The 18,110-nt window shown below is 36.7% G+C and overlaps 1 pseudogene; it reads right to left on the reverse strand.

Annotated features, from left to right (window-relative positions):
* Positions 1-3,925: 3,925 nt before the first annotated feature.
* LOC145045778 (DNA-directed RNA polymerase subunit beta'-like) overlaps positions 3,926-18,110 on the reverse strand; it is a 77,042-nt pseudogene continuing 62,857 nt past the window's right edge.

The raw sequence follows: 18,110 nt of genomic DNA on the forward strand, positions 1-18,110 counted from the left end.
TGGCCATACACCCTTCAAATCACCCTTAAAGGGCCTTCAAAATGCATTTCCAGCTTCACAATGTGAAGAGCAATTGTCCCACAAGCATTCCTACCCTTGGAAAATGTTATTGTGCACTCATTACCATGAGTGTGTGGCCGTACACTCCCTGGCTATACACCCATGGCCACACACTCCTAAAAGTGGCCATACACTCCCCTTAGTTGAATCACATGTGATTCCAACACTTGGTCAAAGTGTTTCCTAGTCCCATGAGATGTTTCCTTTCAATTGGTTTCTTCTAAACACTATATTCATGCCAATATATGTCATTATAAGTCATTTAGAACTCGTTAGGTCTCGGGACTGCATTCATGGAACTTCTCATCCTTACGGGGCATATTCGTTTGAATCACCCACATTAGGTGAGTTCATACCCCGTAATCAATCTTTTAAATTGTTTTAAATGCTATTAAAGGGGGAGGGGGAATACAAGTTGAACACAATGATAATTATGTAAATGTTTGCTATAAACACCTTTCAAAAGATTGCTTATGTCCTTTATAAGTGATCAAAACATTTCAAAAACTCTTTTAAAGTTATGTTACTTTTTAGTTTAACAAAACTCCATTTTTAAAGTACAAGCATAACCTAGTAGTAAAATGACTCTTTTCAAACAACAGTTCAAGTAAAACACTAGTAAACTATAACGGTTATAGTTTAGAGGTTCAGTTTATACTAGATACAATACACGATAACATAAGAGAACACACAATAAAGAGAAACAGGGAGGAATATACAATACATGATAACAGAAAGAACATACTAAGATACTATAATAGAACAAACTTACTAAGATGCTATAGCATGGAACAACTACAGGATCTGATTATACCAATGAATCACTAACTCATTGTTCTAAACAAAAGGTGATAGTTAAATTGGCTATATATGATCACATAACTTTAATGTGGATTACACGGCCTAGCATCTGGTTTGTTGTAGTCGCGTTTGGTTCCAAAATCTCTTGACTGGGAGAGCGTATAGTATGGGTAATAGCCTTAACAGTATGACCTTGATAATACAAACATGTTTTTAGAATCCCTTGACTTGGAATAGGAATAAATGGAAGAAAATGGATTGACATTAGCGCGATCTGATCCATTCTCAGAGATCAATCCTGAACCCGACAGATCGTTCCTTTTTCCGGTATAAGAAATAGGTGACTTAGCTAAGTCGATTCTTAGAAAATATCTAAGCAAACCATTTGTCCTTATTTCAACAAAGGAAGCACAGGCCTTTTCAATTTTTTTGTTTTGGTCCCAATTCAACACTAAAGAAGTCCGAACTAATTGAATACTTGTGTCCCAAATTTCAAGAATTGGGTCGTAATAAAGGATATAATTGACAACTCGAAGTTGTAGATTATCACTTTCCTGCAAGAGATCCGGCGGGAAAAGTCTTCCTAAATTTATACCATCCGTTTTTTTATATGGGACTACAGGTTGAACCAAAACAAAATATTTTTTTTCATACCTGGAAAGTTTCATTCGTTGGATATAGAGCCAATTTTTCAATTTTTTGTATTCTTTGGAATTTGGTTTTCCCCCTCCTGGCGGTATCAATCGGAATGCCTTATTTGTCTTTCCAGGAAAATGGATATCTCCAGAAAAGATTATCAGTTTCATTTTTTCTGCTTTTTTCTTCACTAGGACCAATCCGCCTACCCGACTTCTTCTATTGAAAGTGATTTGTGTATCTGCCCCAATAATACTATTGTGCCGTACCATTATGGAAGAAGATTCGGACAAAATGTGGACTTCCACGGGAATAAAACAAAATGGATTTACTTCCTTTTGGTATTTTGGCCAAAATACCTTGACTCCTCGATACTCAATCAAATTCTCTTCGTTGACGATTGAATTTAGTTCTCGAGTCTCATATTTAGTAAGTCCCGAGCTCTTTCTTATATATCGAGGATCATCAAAATAAGCAAGAATACTATTTCTACGGAGAATACCATTTCTGGGTATTTCCATTGAGATACCTGAAGAAGGTATTAGTTGGTTCTCGCCTTCTTGAATCGATTCGAGTGGGATGATGAATCTATTTCTTCGCCTCTTTGCCAATAAATCAGAATTACCGTCGAGAATGGCCGAATATCTGAGATTACAATGATCCGTACATGTCATTCGATTCAGTTCTGAATAATCAGGAATCCTATCTCCTTTTTGATTTTTACCAGAAAAATACGAACTAAAAAATTTGTGTCTCACTTGATTATTAGTTACTGAGGGGTTAGCAATATATCTTGGCTTGACAGAAAGAGAATAAGCGTTCATTTGATCTTGATCCTTGTGGATCGAACAAGGGCCTAGACTGTATCTCCAGGGCTCCCCTAATAATATCCATAAATGACTTGTTTTTGGTAAGAGATGAATATTACCATACGTAAATTCAGGTGCATGGTACACATCAGTATTCCAGTGCATTTCGCCTTCTGAGTCAGAATAAATATGTTTTCGAACCTTCTCTTTCAAATTCAAAGTGGAGGTTCTCGCGCGAATCTCAGCAATCACTTGTTCTGATTCTACATATTGATCGTTTTGAACTAAAAGAAAACTTTTGGGCGGAATACACACATTGTGTATAATATCTTCACTCTCAATAGTTACATACAAGTCTCTAGAACATAGAAAAGCAGGATGTCCATGACGTGTACGTGTCGGGTGAACCAAATCCTCGTTGAATTTTATTTTTCCATTAGAAGGGGCTTGCACATGTTCTGCAGTACCCCCTGTAAATACTCCGCCGGTATGAAAAGTTCTTAATGTTAATTGAGTGCCCGGTTCTCCAATAGATTGACCTACAATAATACCTACGGCTTCTCCCAATTCGACCAGGTCGTCATGAGCTGGACTCCGGCCATAACATAATTGACAAATCCAAGATGTACTCCTACAAGTAAAGGGGGTTCGAATAGAGATTGGGTGTGCTCTAAAAGTTATGAATCTACTGACAAGTCCAACCCCAATATCTTGATTTCTAGTAGCAATACATCGCGAACCTATATATATATCATCTGCTAATACACGGCCAATTAATGTTTGGATAAAAATCATGTCCGTCATCATTCCATTTCGAGGACTTACAGAAATACCTCGAACGGTGCCACAATCTGTTCGACGTACAACAATGTGTTGAACTACTTCAACAAGTCTGCGCGTGAGATATCCTGCATCTGATGTTCGGATAGCGGTATCCACAACCCCTTTACGGGCTCCGTAACAAGAAATAATGTATTCTGTTAAAGACAGTCCTTCGTGTAAATTGCTTTGAATGGGTAAATCAATCATTTGCCCTTGAGGATCCGACATTAATCCTCTCATACCTACTAATTGATGTACCTGAGATGCATTTCCTCTGGCTCCCAAAAAAGACATTATATGGACTGGATTAAAAGGATCGGTCATCCGAAAATTAGGATTCATTTCTTGTCGCAAATATTCACTTGTGGCATACCATATTTCGATCGATTGACGTAATTTTTCTACCGCGTGTACATTCCCATAATGATGGTGTTTTTCCAAAATAAAACTTTGTTGTTCAGCGTCTTGAACTAGCCATCTTTTAGAAGGTATTGTTAAAAGATCATCAATTCCTAATGAAATGGATGCGACGGTAGCTTGTTGGAAACCCAGAGTCTTTACTTGATCTAAGATATGTGATGTATATCCTATTCCATAGTGATCAATAAATCGACTAATAAGTCGTTTCATGGCAGTTCCGTCTATCACTTTATTGTGAAAGACCTGAGTGGGCCGTTCTGCCATCAGTACCTCCATATTGCGCTGAGTAGAATTTTACAATGGGCTTGAGTCAGTGATTGGAAAACTTCCTTTTCTAGATCTTGATTCACGTATAAATTCTGCACTTATGGTCCTAGTTAACCCGGAGAGACTCGAATTCCCGTTGGTAGCATAGAATTACAACAGCCCTGCCAAAACCCCTGTATGGCTTCTTCTATTTCTCGATAAAGGGAAATATGACCAAGAGTGGTTCGAATATATATATAAAGAATTTCTTTTTTTATACTTCGTACTATTAGATAGTGTCCATAAATCTCATAATAGGTCCCCACAGATTCATAGTGAATTTCGATGGGAACTTCTCTTGCAGTAATAACGCGTTGATCTAGTCGCCACCACAGCCACAAAGGACTACCTAAATTGATTCGTTTTTGCCGATAAGCTCCAATTGCATCATAGGGATTACAAAAAAAGGGTTCTTTTTTTTTTGTATACTTATAGTTATTATCTTCATTTTGATAGTTTCTACGATTACATGGATTATACCTATTTACACAAATACCCCGACGATTTCCACTCGTTAAGACATAGAGTCCACTAAGCATATCTTGAGTTGGTGCCGAAATCGGATCCCCAATAGTTGGAGACAAAAGATTCATATGAGAAAACATAAGTAAACGCGCCTCTGCTTGAGCCTCCAAAGATAAAGGCACATGAACAGCCATTTGATCCCCGTCAAAGTCTGCATTGAAGCCCTTACAAACTAATGGATGTAAACAAATAGCGCGCCCTTCCACTAAAACGGGGAGGAATGCTTGTATGCCTAATCTATGCAGAGTAGGCGCTCTATTCAGCAATACAGGATGGTCATCCAGAATTTCCTGAAGTATTTCCCATACAATTGGTTTTTTTTCCGAATTTGACTCTTAGCAACTCCTATGTTCGAAGCAAGATGTTTTCTAATTAGGTCACGAATTACAAATGCCTAGAAAAGTTCTATTGCTATTTCGCGAGGCAATCCACATCGATGTAATGAAAGTGAAGGGCCCACGACAATCACGGACCGCCCTGAATAATCGACCCGTTTACCAAGCAGAGTCTCGCGAACTCTTCCTTCTTTGCCTTCAATTACATCTGAAAGCGACTTGTAAACTCTATTATGATCATCCCTCATTGGTTGTCCGCAGATTCCATTATCAAGAAGTGCATCCACGGCTTCTTGTAGCAATTTTTCCTGAGATATTATTAATTCTTCTGGCATAGTACGCCAGGATGTCAATTCAAAAGACAAATGAGTACTTATATTAATCCCATTACTTTCATAAAATGACAGTTCCAGTTGAAACTTAATGCAAATTATTTTCGAGTCAAGATAGTTATAAACTAGGGAAAACTTACATCTTTTCAAAACGACAAATAGAACATTCGGGTCTAGTACATTCAGTAGAAAGGGACCATAATGCTAACCTTATGATTCCTTAATGTATACATCAAGGGATATATACTAATAGGATCCGACAGGTAATAGGATGTATGCTTTCAGTTTCATTTCATGTTCCTTGTATGGTTGTGGGCTTAGAGCGGATTCACCCACCCTGTTATCCATTTGATATTAGTTATATATATATATATATATATATATATATATATATATATATATATATATATATGTTCTGTATACATTAATTCATCATAAGGGGTACCAGGTATGGGTCAGGTCATAGGATACTAATTCAATGCACAGTTTTCTAGTACAAAATATACTTTTCAAATAAGAACTTTTGATATACAAAACTAGAAACTTACTAGTAAAAGGTTTAATCCATTTTATTAAACCAATATAACTTAAAGGACCTTAGGTGGTTAATCCTATAATACCTTAGTTTATACATCAAGGTTATATATAATTAATATCTGAGAGGTACTTTCATGTGTGCTTTCCGCCTTATTCCCTGTTCCTTGTTTGGTTGTAGGCTTACGACAGATGCACACAATTAACTATCTGTTCGATATTAGATTATATATAGCTAGTACAAAATAAGTGATTATAGAAGGAGCCACTGTGGTTACTATTTTTATTATATGAAATAAGGGTTTTCTTAAAGAATCTTTTCATCAAATATAAATGAACTATTATAGTTAACTTCATAAGTACCAAGTGAATACATCAGGGTTATATACAATGATGATCTAACAACCAATGGGATGTGTGCCATCCGCCTCATTTCCTGTTCCTTGTTTGGTTCTGGGATTAGGACAGATACACACAATCGATTTTTTGTTTACTCTGAGTTTTATATAACTTTTATCCATTTCGTACACATAGAAAGGATTCTAGAGTCATTTTTACTTATCTTTCATAAAAGCAGGAAATATAGGATTTTCTGCAGGAACAGGCAAACTTTTCTAAACAGAACTACAACTTTTCACAACATACTTACATCACTAAAATCTTATGACTTGTATTCTCAGGAAACTAGTAGACAGGTACTCGCGCTGGGAATTCATAAAATAGAGTAGTATAGCTTCATGTCTTATTTTTTATTTGCATATGTATTCTATGTTTTGTGAATACATACATTGTAAACACTTTCTTTCTAATGAAATGGTTGTTCATTACTCTTATTACTATGATGCATGTCTTGTGATACTAAACATGACGTCCTCCGCCCCCGAACGTTTCGACCATTCCGGTTTTGGGGTGTAACAGATTGGTATCAGAGCATTGTTTATAGTGAACTAATTATATCCACCGATAAAAGATATACAACTATAAATACAACGTGGGTTAAGTGCTAAGGATAATAATATATTTTAAGAAAATAATGATAAGTTATAAAAATATACCTACTTGCTTATACATGTATATACACTAGAACAAGTATCACAAGAAGAACAGAACATAAGTATTTAAAGGTTGAATATTGCAGTCAAACCTGGGAAGTTATGTAATTGTATCTAGGATAAATATAGTCTGATCAATTATATTCATTTGAGATGCGACCGACATGTGCTTCGGAGTGATGTGGTGTTGCAACGGTGTTAAAACTTACCTAACTCTGTACAAGGGATCTCTAGATCAGAACATGAAAGTTAGAATACTATAGGAGTATTCTATGATACTATAACGCGATAACTAGTTTAAAACATACCAAGTATATTACATTAAAATACTATAGGAGTATTTTAGGCATTATATAAATAAATTATGTGATAACTTAAGAGACCCTTACGTATAGGTCTATAATCTTGCTATGTATACTCCCAAGGTTTTATATAATTGAGATTTTATAGACTTAGAATTTGTGATCTACGCTTCACTACCCGTTCATTGTTTGGTTGTGGTTTTGGAGTAGGGTCACTTATTCGAAGGTCTATTTAATCTTAAATTATATACAACTTGTATACATTGTACGATTATAGGAGGACTCTGTAAGGATCACCCCATAAAGTGTTGGGTTTTGAGCATTGTAACACTCCTAAGTGTACATGCAACCCTAAATATCTTAGATCTATGTTTTCTCTATTATACATGCAAATATTAACATCCAAGGTATCATCCTAATCTAGCATAAAAAACAATCAATATAACAAGATAAAATACATACCTCTTGATGTAAAAAGTCTTCATGAAGCTTGAGTGCCTAGTGCCCCAATTGTGACACCTCAAATGGTTCACACAACACCAAAGACACTTGGAATAACTTGAGAGAAACTTGAACACTCCTTGAAATCGTCTAGCCCTCACACTCACACATAGTGCACGATTTCTTGAGCCATGGGATTCTTTTATATGGTGGCTATTAGGGTTACACCATGTAACTCATGACTTTACCCATTCCTTATGCTCCATGGATTTTAACCTCCATGGAGTATCCATGGTTCACCCCATGGACTTAGTCCAACATAAGGAATCTTGGATCACAAGCCCACATATATAAGAATGAATGATTTACACAATCAACCCATATATTTAATTAGTCTCCTTTTGATCACTTAATTAATTCCAAATTAATTCTTGATCAATACTAATTAAATAACCTTATTAATATATTAGAACTTATATATATATATGTGTATATATATATATATATATATATATATATATATATATTAACAAATCTTAAGTGTTATTTCTCTCATTATAGTCTATCCAAATGCATGATACCATGCAACCCAAATGGACCATGCCGGGTCGGGTCAAGTCTTACCAATTATAGTTATGGACTTAGACATTAGTCCAACAGTCTCCCACTTGGATAAGTCTAAAAATATTATTGCGTATGACTTCAGGAACCGACTAGCAATCGTAGCTCTCAAAAGCTTATGTCGAACTCTGACCTTGTAGATGAACTCTGACCTTTGTCAATGACTTGTCCATTAGATAAGGGATCATATATTCCTCCATTCTAGATATCATATGGACTGAGACATGGATTATAATCATTCTCTCTGTCCATTTGTTGTTTCCTGATTTCCAATTTATGACGACTGACTAATTGAACAATCAAATCAGTCCTGGCCCGTCCGAGCACTTCCATTTGTCATCATCAAATCATCGAGGGGCCCACAGATATCACTTTTATCTTGAAGGTAAAAGGAATAGATAAACTTCGACTCATATGGCTTGTTCTACTACTTGTTGAATCATACACAAAGGCACATTTTATAACACCGAGTTACCGAATGCGTTTTCGTGCAATCAATGTACAACCAACTCATAGTAACAACTCATATCTCTAGGTTTGAAGAATATAAGATATTATCGTCTCATGATCATTCGTGATAAAATCCATGAAGTGATTCCAATGAGCACGGGTTGAATCCAATACTCAGAACTTATGAGCACTCATGAGTGTTGTAGCCCTTTATCCAACATCTTAGACCTCTACAAGCCAACCCATGACGGTCTTAATTCATATCTACTTCCAACATATAACCGACTGTGGATGGTTTGAATATCTTAGTCATCCAGAACAATGACCTAGTTATTCAGGAAGTTAAAACATGCAAAATGAAACATAGCAATAATTGAATTTAATATGGTATCAAAACCTATGAACATAAATAAAACACCTTTTATTTATCACCATATGATTACATATTATTCATTGTATATTGTTTCAACTATCAACTTTATTATTGAATTTAAAAGAATAGTTGCCCCATGCTCCAAGCATGTACACTATGTTTTCTAAACACTAGTCATGCCATACACCAAGTATGCATACTATGTTTTTCTACGATCTTTACTTTGTGAATTAGATCAATTGAACATAACTCCAATGATCCTCTTTTCACAGTCCCAAATCCTTACTACAAATGCAAGAATTCCAAATTCATGCCATTTACTGAAATTTGTTAGATTCTAAACTTATATGCATTGATCCTCTTGTAATGATTATGCATAAAGTCAGAAAGACTTGACAACAACCATTACAGAGCATTCCAAAGGAGATTAGCTCCTTGGAGACATCCTTCTTGCATTGAGTTTCCTAATCTTACACAGATTGAATAATTTCTAACTTTGAAACATTTCCAGATTCCGTTTTGACTGTAACTTCTGAACAAGAGTTGCCTCATTATAGATTATGTCAATATGGTCCTTCCACAATTATCACTATACTTCCAACTGTCCTTGAGCAACCAATCTTTGGTAAACCTTAGATCGTCCTCGACATTGTTTAATCCTTTTAGTCATATCCAATTCTAGACCTTTTCCCTTCTTAATGCCCCAGGCATTTGGAAAATTTTAGAAGGATGAATATAGCACATGTAATCGATCCTATATTCGAAGCATATGGTACACGACTCATGATGTCTCACATAAAGACTAAACCAATCTTTTTCTATAACATTTCCATTTCTATTTGCCAAGTTCTCATAATTCAAATTATGGAAAGGGATGTCGTAATCATAATCGAATTTTAGAACGTAAATAATGGACCCATATACAGAATTTCCTTATGTTGAGCCATTCCAACAAGAAATTCATATATATATATATATATATATATATATATATATATATATATATATATATATATATATCCTTGACTAAATACGATTAAAACCTCAATCTAAGCTTTTAGATTTGAGATGAAGTATAATTTTCTCTCCCTTAATTATAGCAAAACAACTCTTTCCCAATTGAAACCATTTGTTTTCTATAATTAACATTATCATACACCTTATCTTAGATAGCTCACAGGTGTGTCTAAACAATTTTAAGAACTATGAAAAGGGATGTCGTAATCATAGTCTCGATTTTTTAGACCTTTGCCACTTCTTACAAGTCCATGTTAGTTTGCCGGTTAACCACACACGCTCCACTAACGACTTTGAGAATGCAAATATCATAATTGCTATCTAGCTAAAATCTACTTAGTGAAAGTGTTTCCTCACCATCATTTTCATGAATCAGAGAGAAACCTTATGACACTTAGATTTAATGGTGTATGTGTTCTTATCCATGTGAATTGTCAAAACCATAATCACAATACAGGGATAATGACAAATTCAAACTCATATGGACTGAACTTCAATCTTAATTTCTTGCCATCTGGCAGCTCAAGGGCCTGCCATTGCTTCCAAGTTGTTGTGCAACCAATTGAGAACTCTAAGAACTCATATGCAAAGCCAACTTTAATTGGAATGGGCACAGAATATGTCAACACGATAGGTTATAAACCTCAAGTCGTGTGCTAGTTAAGAACTTCAGGTTTTATTCTTGATTAGTTCTTGAGACTTTCAAGACCTTGAAGACTCCCACTATCCTCTTGACATGTAAGACTTTCTTGTCAGATATTTAAGAGATAGTGTGTATTCTAATCAAGACAAACACTTCACACAATTGGCCTAAGTTGGTCTTTGTTTTATCCAAAACATCACAACTTACCAATTTCAAATGTACGAGAGTAGAAAACTTCTACTCTTACATTTGACATGTGTTTTAAACCTTCTTTAAGACATGTCACTCAAGTTACAATTTTAGAGTAGAACTCTAAGACTTGTATTGGAACAAAGTATGACGCATCTTCTTGATTTAACCATTCCAACAATTCAAGATTCCTCTTCTTAGTCATAAGAATGCACATAGAGGATGAATTGTGATAAGGTCTCTTAATCATTAAGATGATCATATAACATGATACTAAAGCACTCTCCCATCTTTTCAGATTTGAGAAACTTTTATCCTTCTGCCTAATTTGATTCCTCTTATTCACGCTGCCATACATTGCAACCTTTTTCGATGTCTAAAAATTACACTTAAGCTTGTAAGTATAACCATATTTACTGAGCTTTAGTAAATAATGACGAATAATCTTATCGATCTTTTTGTGGTGGACTTGACCAATGCACACAAATGTGTGGTCAATCCCTTAGTCCTTCACTTGACTCACATATACATGTGAACAAGGACTAGTCTTAATTTTCAAAAGTTGAAAGTTCTCATTCATCATACTGTACAACTTGTATGATTCCAAGTTCCGGTCCACTTGAAACTTGGCTGATGAGAATTTTTTTCTTATTTGGTAAATTTAGACACTGCCACAAATGAAAGAATCAAATTCACTTCTCAATATTGCTATAAGTGGAATCTTATAAGCAACAACTTTTCACAAATGTCATTGTAAGGATAATTAAAATAAATAAAATCAAAACCTTTTTCTTTTATTTTAAAACTTTGCGGAAAACTTATCCTTACAATCCATATGAAAACCTTGTTGTTATCTATTCCTAAGAAATATAAATATCATAACTCTTAAGTAATAGCCCAAAATTCTGATCACCGAACCATGCGATTGAAATCCATCTTCGTTATCAGAATCAGCATGCACTTAATAGAGTTACACAATGGACTTTACCTGAAGTAGAGCCAAACTTATTGACTTTAACATCCTTAGGTAAATTTGGCAGCTTCGCAACCAATGCCCCTTCCTTTGGCAATAGTTACCTATGGACCCTTGATAATGGGACTATCTCAGACATAGCCTCTTTCTTTACCATTTGGTCAACCGAGTTGACTATGGCCGATCCCTTTCCATTGGAAAGAGAGAGCTTTACTGGATATCCAATGTCATTATTGTCAATGTCCACAAGTTTTAGGAAGTTGATCTTAGCAAATAGATAAGATCAATAAGGGTCTTGTCATAGTCTGTTTCATAGGAGTCCCAAAGGAACTCGCTATGAGACTTAGAAAGTAGTTGAGCCACCAACTTTCTCAAGACTTTGACACCCAACTCTCTTGGCTTTTCCATATGTGACTACATTTCCAAGATGTGATCACACATAAACCTTTGCTTGCTAATAGGGCTTGAGTGACTCTAAACTTTTCAAGAACTTGTGGGTTAGGTAGAATAATTAGAGGATGTGAAAAAAGTATGATTTCCATGGGACATCATCTTCATTTAGGAAGCTTGTTTCAAGAGATTTGGGAAGATCATAAATGTCTAAACCAGACATCTTTTGGGAGATATTCAAGATAGTTGATCTAAACTCCTTAATATCACACCCAATATGAAATATTAAGGCTAGGACCCAATACAATATTTTTATAACTTGGAAGAGGGATGTCATAATCCAAGCTATAAAATATTTGAAGGTAGGTGAATGATGATTCACCAATTTCTAGAAAGATAAACGAAATGTATTATTAGGTTTTATATGGATTTGAAACTCCTAGATCTTTGAGATTCATTGAACTGTTCAATGGCATGTTTCAATCTCGAGTGTGCCCTTCAGGTTTTGTGTTTGGGATGCCGAGGATCACAAAACAAGCTGTGAAGTAACCATGCAAATTACTTGGTACCCTTAAGTGTTTACCCCTCAATCGATGTGTCGGTTAACCACACACGCTCCATAGATACTATGATAAACATTAGGTTACCCTTTTCCTACCTTGTAAAATACGAGTTAGTGTGTCGGTTAACCACACACGCTCCACTAACCGACTTAAAAAATGTGCAAAGTGTAATTTCATGGATTAGCACCTTATTCACATTTTCCTAAGTAACTAAGATTGGGTATTATTAAGAGTTTAGTTACTTAGTATTTATAATTAATACTTTTAATGAAGGGAGAATTACAGTCCTGTCAAACCCGTTCGGCTAACGACCCTCCACCGGTCAAGGAAGCGGTGGGTGAGAGTGGACACCCATTAAACTGCCATTTTATAGGCAGTAACCTTATAGCCCCCTTATAGACCGGCTTCGTGAATGAGGCCTACTAACGGTAAGACTGACTTTACTCTTATACATATATATAAATATTATTAACTTATAATATTATAAAGTATAAGGGTTGAATTTAAACTTTTAAAATTCTAAGGGCTAACTTGCAATTAAAGTATTCATGGGGAAAACTTTACAAATTCCAAAACTTGATGGCAAGTTTTGAAAGTATTCAAAACTCTTGGATTTTCATAACTTATGAGTTTAATTAAAGTTTTAAAAACTTTAATGAAGTGACTCTTGAACATCCATAACTTGAGGACAAGTGATGGAGTCATAAAACAATTTAATGAGGAAAAAGACTCTTCATTTTGTAACCTATGGCAACTTTTATGAGTTTTAAGATTCATAAGTGTGATTTATAAGTTACATAACCATATTTTATGAACTTCTTTTAGATTAATTTAGATTAAAACCAACTATCACATAATTTTATTCATTAATCTAAATTCACTCATAAAACAAGGTAACACAAAAACCTTTTGGTGATCCATAACTTATTCTTAAGTTATGGAATTCTTTAAAACATTAACACCAAATTTTGTAACTCCATAAAAACTTTGAATCAATTTTTTTTAAAGATTTTTCATATCCATTACTTATGGAGGTTTCAAAAAATAAAACTCTTTAAATCAAACTTTTAAAACTAATAAAATAATCATATCATTTTATCTTTTATTAAATTTGACATAATTCAACTCATAAAGCAAATTATTCAAATTTTACAAATAATTAGTTTTGTCACAAGAACAAGTAATTATCTTCAAATTTGACAAACATCATGTTTATTCCTTTATTTTCAACTTTGAAAATAAAATATTTGCGTCAATATAATAGAAAACAACCCGTGGCTTTGATACCACTATTGGGTTTTGAGCATTCTAACACTCCTAAGTGTATATGCAACCCTAAATACCTTGGATCTATGTTTTCTCTATTATACATGCAAATATGAACATCCAAGGTATTATCCTAATCTAGCATACAAAACAATGAATATAACAAGATAAAGTACATATCTCTTGATGTAAAAAGTCTTCATGAAGCTTGAGTGCCTAGTGCCCCAAGTGTGAGACCTCAAATGGTTCACACTACACCAAATACACTTGGAATAACTTGAGAGAAACTTGAAAAATCCTTGAAACCGTCTAGCCCTCACACTCACACATAGTGCACGATTTCTTGAGCCATGGGATTCTTTTATATGGTGGCTATTAGGGTTACACCATGTAACTCATGACTTTACCCATTCCTTATGCTCCATGGATTTTAACCTCCATGGAGTATCCATGGTTCACCCCATGGACTTAGTCCAACATAAGGAATCTTGGATCACAAGCCCACAAATATAAGAATGAATGATTTACATAATCAACCCATATATTTAATTAGTCTCCTTTTGATCACTTAATTAATTCCAAATTAATTCTTGATCAATACTAATTAAATAACCTTATTAATATATTAGAACTTATATATATTAACAAATCTTAGGTGTTATTTCTCTCATTATAGTCTATCCAAATGCATGATGCCATGCAACCCAAATGGACCATGCCGGGTCGGGTCAAGCCTTACCAATTATAGTTATGGACTTAGACATTAATCCAACATAAAGTTACCCTAAATCTCATAGATTCTTTAGACACTTCCATTCTTGCATGGCAAACCTAGATAGAACCACTTCCTCATAACGGTCAACAGAAGAGTCAAGGAGGAACAAGAGCAAGTTCATGAGAAGTTTTCAAAGGAGGATCAACCAAAAATAACCAAAACGTCTTTATACGTGACACTAATAAATAATAATCTTAGTTAACTTAATGAGTTAGTGGAAACACTACTCACCCTAAGTGTTAGGATTATTTACTTTACATGCAACCGGTAAAAGTTATTCAGGTCACAAATATTCATTCGAGGGCAGCCATTTCTAATTCATAAGGTTTATTAGGTATAGACTCTTTTATGAATTCTTTCCAAAACCTTGTGGAAGTCAAGACCTGATACGCTCAGAACTAGGATAACCTTGTCTTTCAGCTTTCGGCTTTTATCCACTACTATAGACTTGTTCCATCTCGTCTTTGTATTCTTTTATCAAAGATGCCTCCTCGTAGATCAAAAAGAAGCACTACTCTGATAACTCCAACTCAAACACGACTAACTCTGCCACAATTTGATACTGCTGCTCTCCAAGTAGCGATATCTTGGTAGTGGCAACTGCTCTAGCTCACTTCGGCGAAAGTTGTACCATCGAATCTGGTAGCAGTACCCACTTAACAAACCCCGGAGATTCTCACAGACACCCAAGGGAGTGTTTGTACAAGGACTTCATGAAATACATACCCAAGTCCTTTAATGGAAAGGGTGGAGTCATCACTCTGATGCGATGGTTCGAGAAAACAGATTCGGTGTCTGCAATCTGTTCGTGCCCAAAAGGGAGCAAAGTGAAGTTTGTTGCCTGCACCTTCTCCGACAGAGCCCTAACATGGTGGAATAGCCATCTTAAGTCACTGGCTCTATCAGTGGTTAACTCAATAGGTTAGGAGAAACAAAAAGAGATGATGCTGGAAGAATACTACCCAAGGGGAGAAGTTCAAAAACTGGAACAAGAACTATGGGAGCATACCATGGTTGGCTCAGACATAGTGGCCTACACTGACAGGTTTAGCGGCCTGGTAGCACTATGCCCCAGGATGGTTACCGCGGAGAGCTAGAAGATAGAAAGATACATCTAGGGTCTAACTGCCCCAATCCAAGGAGATGTGTTGTCTTCTAACCCAACCACATTTGATAGCGCCAAACGCCTGGCTCAACGACTCGTCAAGCATGGAGTCCGCCATGGTGTAGAAGTCCCAGTGCCCGAGCCATGAAAGGGAGAGGACTATAAACAGAAGTCAGGGAACAAGAAGAGGAAGAAGTGAACAACACAGGAACCCTCGCAAGAGTAACAAATGAGTACCATGTACACCACTACAACACCTGCTGCTCCAGCACCTACCAATCAATATGTTGTGTACACTCTAAAAATCCAAGCCAATTTAACCTTTTCAAAAACCACCCAGTTTCATTAAGTTATTACAAAAAGGTTTTCCATACATTTATTATCAGAGTATTCTCAGAACCATAAAATAAAACAAGAACATGAGGAGCGGTACGATCATGCCTTTGCCTTGCGACGGTCTCCTAAAGTACCTGAAAAACATTAAACCACAACTGTAAGCCCGAAAGCTTAGTGAGATACCCCCAAAATACCAATCACATATACCATACACAAAACATGCCATATCGCAACAGAACTCAGAACAGCCATGCACTTCGGATCTACTGTGTGACTGGTCCGCCATACCGGGCCTTCAGTCCACGTGGTCCACCCTCCGAGTCTAGCCATATGCATTTAGTCTACAATGTGATTGGTCCGCCTGCACCGGGCCTTCAATCCACCTGGTCCACTCTCTGAGTCTACAGTATGGCTGGTCCGCCCGCACCGGTCCTTCAGTCTGCCTGGTCCACTCTCCGAGCCTCAGCACGTCTGGTCCGCCCTAGGTATGTTGGCCTACAGCACAAAGTAGGACCCGCCTCAATCTAACAACCATGTGCACATAATCATACAATCATATAACAATTCACATCCAATCAAGCCGATCTAGTAGATCACATAACATAACATTATCCTACCCAGGATACCGACCTAACCGTTCATTAGCATAGCATCATCCTATATACTAGGATACCGACCATAACCAGGTCTCTAACATATACCATCCTAACTACCAGGATGCAAACATAGCAAAGCAATATCATATCAACAATACCCGGATTACAATCCGAAAAAGGCTCGGCCTTGGTGTCTTAGACCCTGTTGATATAGTGAGGATAACTCAACTTGCAACAGCTGACTGGAGAGACAAGATCGCGCTGCTCCGGTCACTGACACGATCTCCACCACCAGCCAACACCAAACCACTGAACTCAAAATAATGCCAACAATTATCAAAATACCCCTGGAAGATAACTGGTCAACACTTGGTCAAAGTCAAAGTCAACCTTCCTGACTGACTCTACTCGCCGAGTCAACCCGCTGACTCGTCGAGTCCTTATACTCAGAACTCCCAATCCACGACTCAACTTGCCGAGTCGCCCCAAGACTCGCCGAGTCCAACAAACTCTGAGTCCTTCCTCACTCAACTCATCGAGTCATCCCTTGACTCACCGATTCACAGCTCAACCAGGAAAGATTAGGACCTCACGACCAGACTCGCCGAGTCCAAGACTATCTTCAACCAACTTGCCGAGTTGTTCTTACAACTCGTCGAGTTGCTACCTATCTTCATGCAACTCCCCGAGTACACCTATGTGTCTCGCCGAGTACCACTAGCTCTTAACCCATACAGAGGCTTTCCAACCCATGCAGGGTCTCCAATCCATAGATCTACTCTAATACAAGCCATCCATCATGTAAAGTGGCAAAATTTACATGAATCCAAGGAGATCTAAGCATAATACACTCTAGGGATAGGGTTTGGGACAAGAAGACTTCATCAACAACTCTTGAACAGGGACTTTATGCTCTTTTGGATCATCATTACACTAGATCTGAGGTAGCAACCTCAGATCCAATCTCCAAACTCAAGATAGCACTAGATATACCCCCACAAATCCCACAATTGATAGATCTAGCTGGATAGAAGCTCAAGCAACGAATCCTTACCTCAATAGAAAACTCCAAAACAAGAAATAAGCCAAAACCTTGCAAAGCCCCTTGCTCCAAGCCTCTTAGTCTTCAAAGATCTCTTCCACAAACACTCCTCCAAGGTCCAAATGCTCTCTAATTCACTCACAAACAAGTATTAGGGTTTCTGGACTTCAAGGGAGAGTAAAGAGGTTGGGGAGAGGGTATTATGTCCTTTATATAGAGCTCAACCTTCGGAATTAGGGTTTTCTCCACACAGCACCAACTCGCCGAGTCCAGCCGTCGACTCGCCGAGTTGGCCACTTAACACGCGACCAGAATCGCGACCCTACTCACCGAGTCAACCCATGGACTCGCCGAGTTGACCATTCACATTTTCACTTTGAACCCTGAACTTGCACT

Source organism: Lactuca saligna, chromosome 5 (assembly GCF_052625555.1).
Source record: "Lactuca saligna cultivar CGN05327 chromosome 5, ASM5262555v1, whole genome shotgun sequence".
Lineage (NCBI taxonomy): Eukaryota > Viridiplantae > Streptophyta > Magnoliopsida > Asterales > Asteraceae > Lactuca > Lactuca saligna.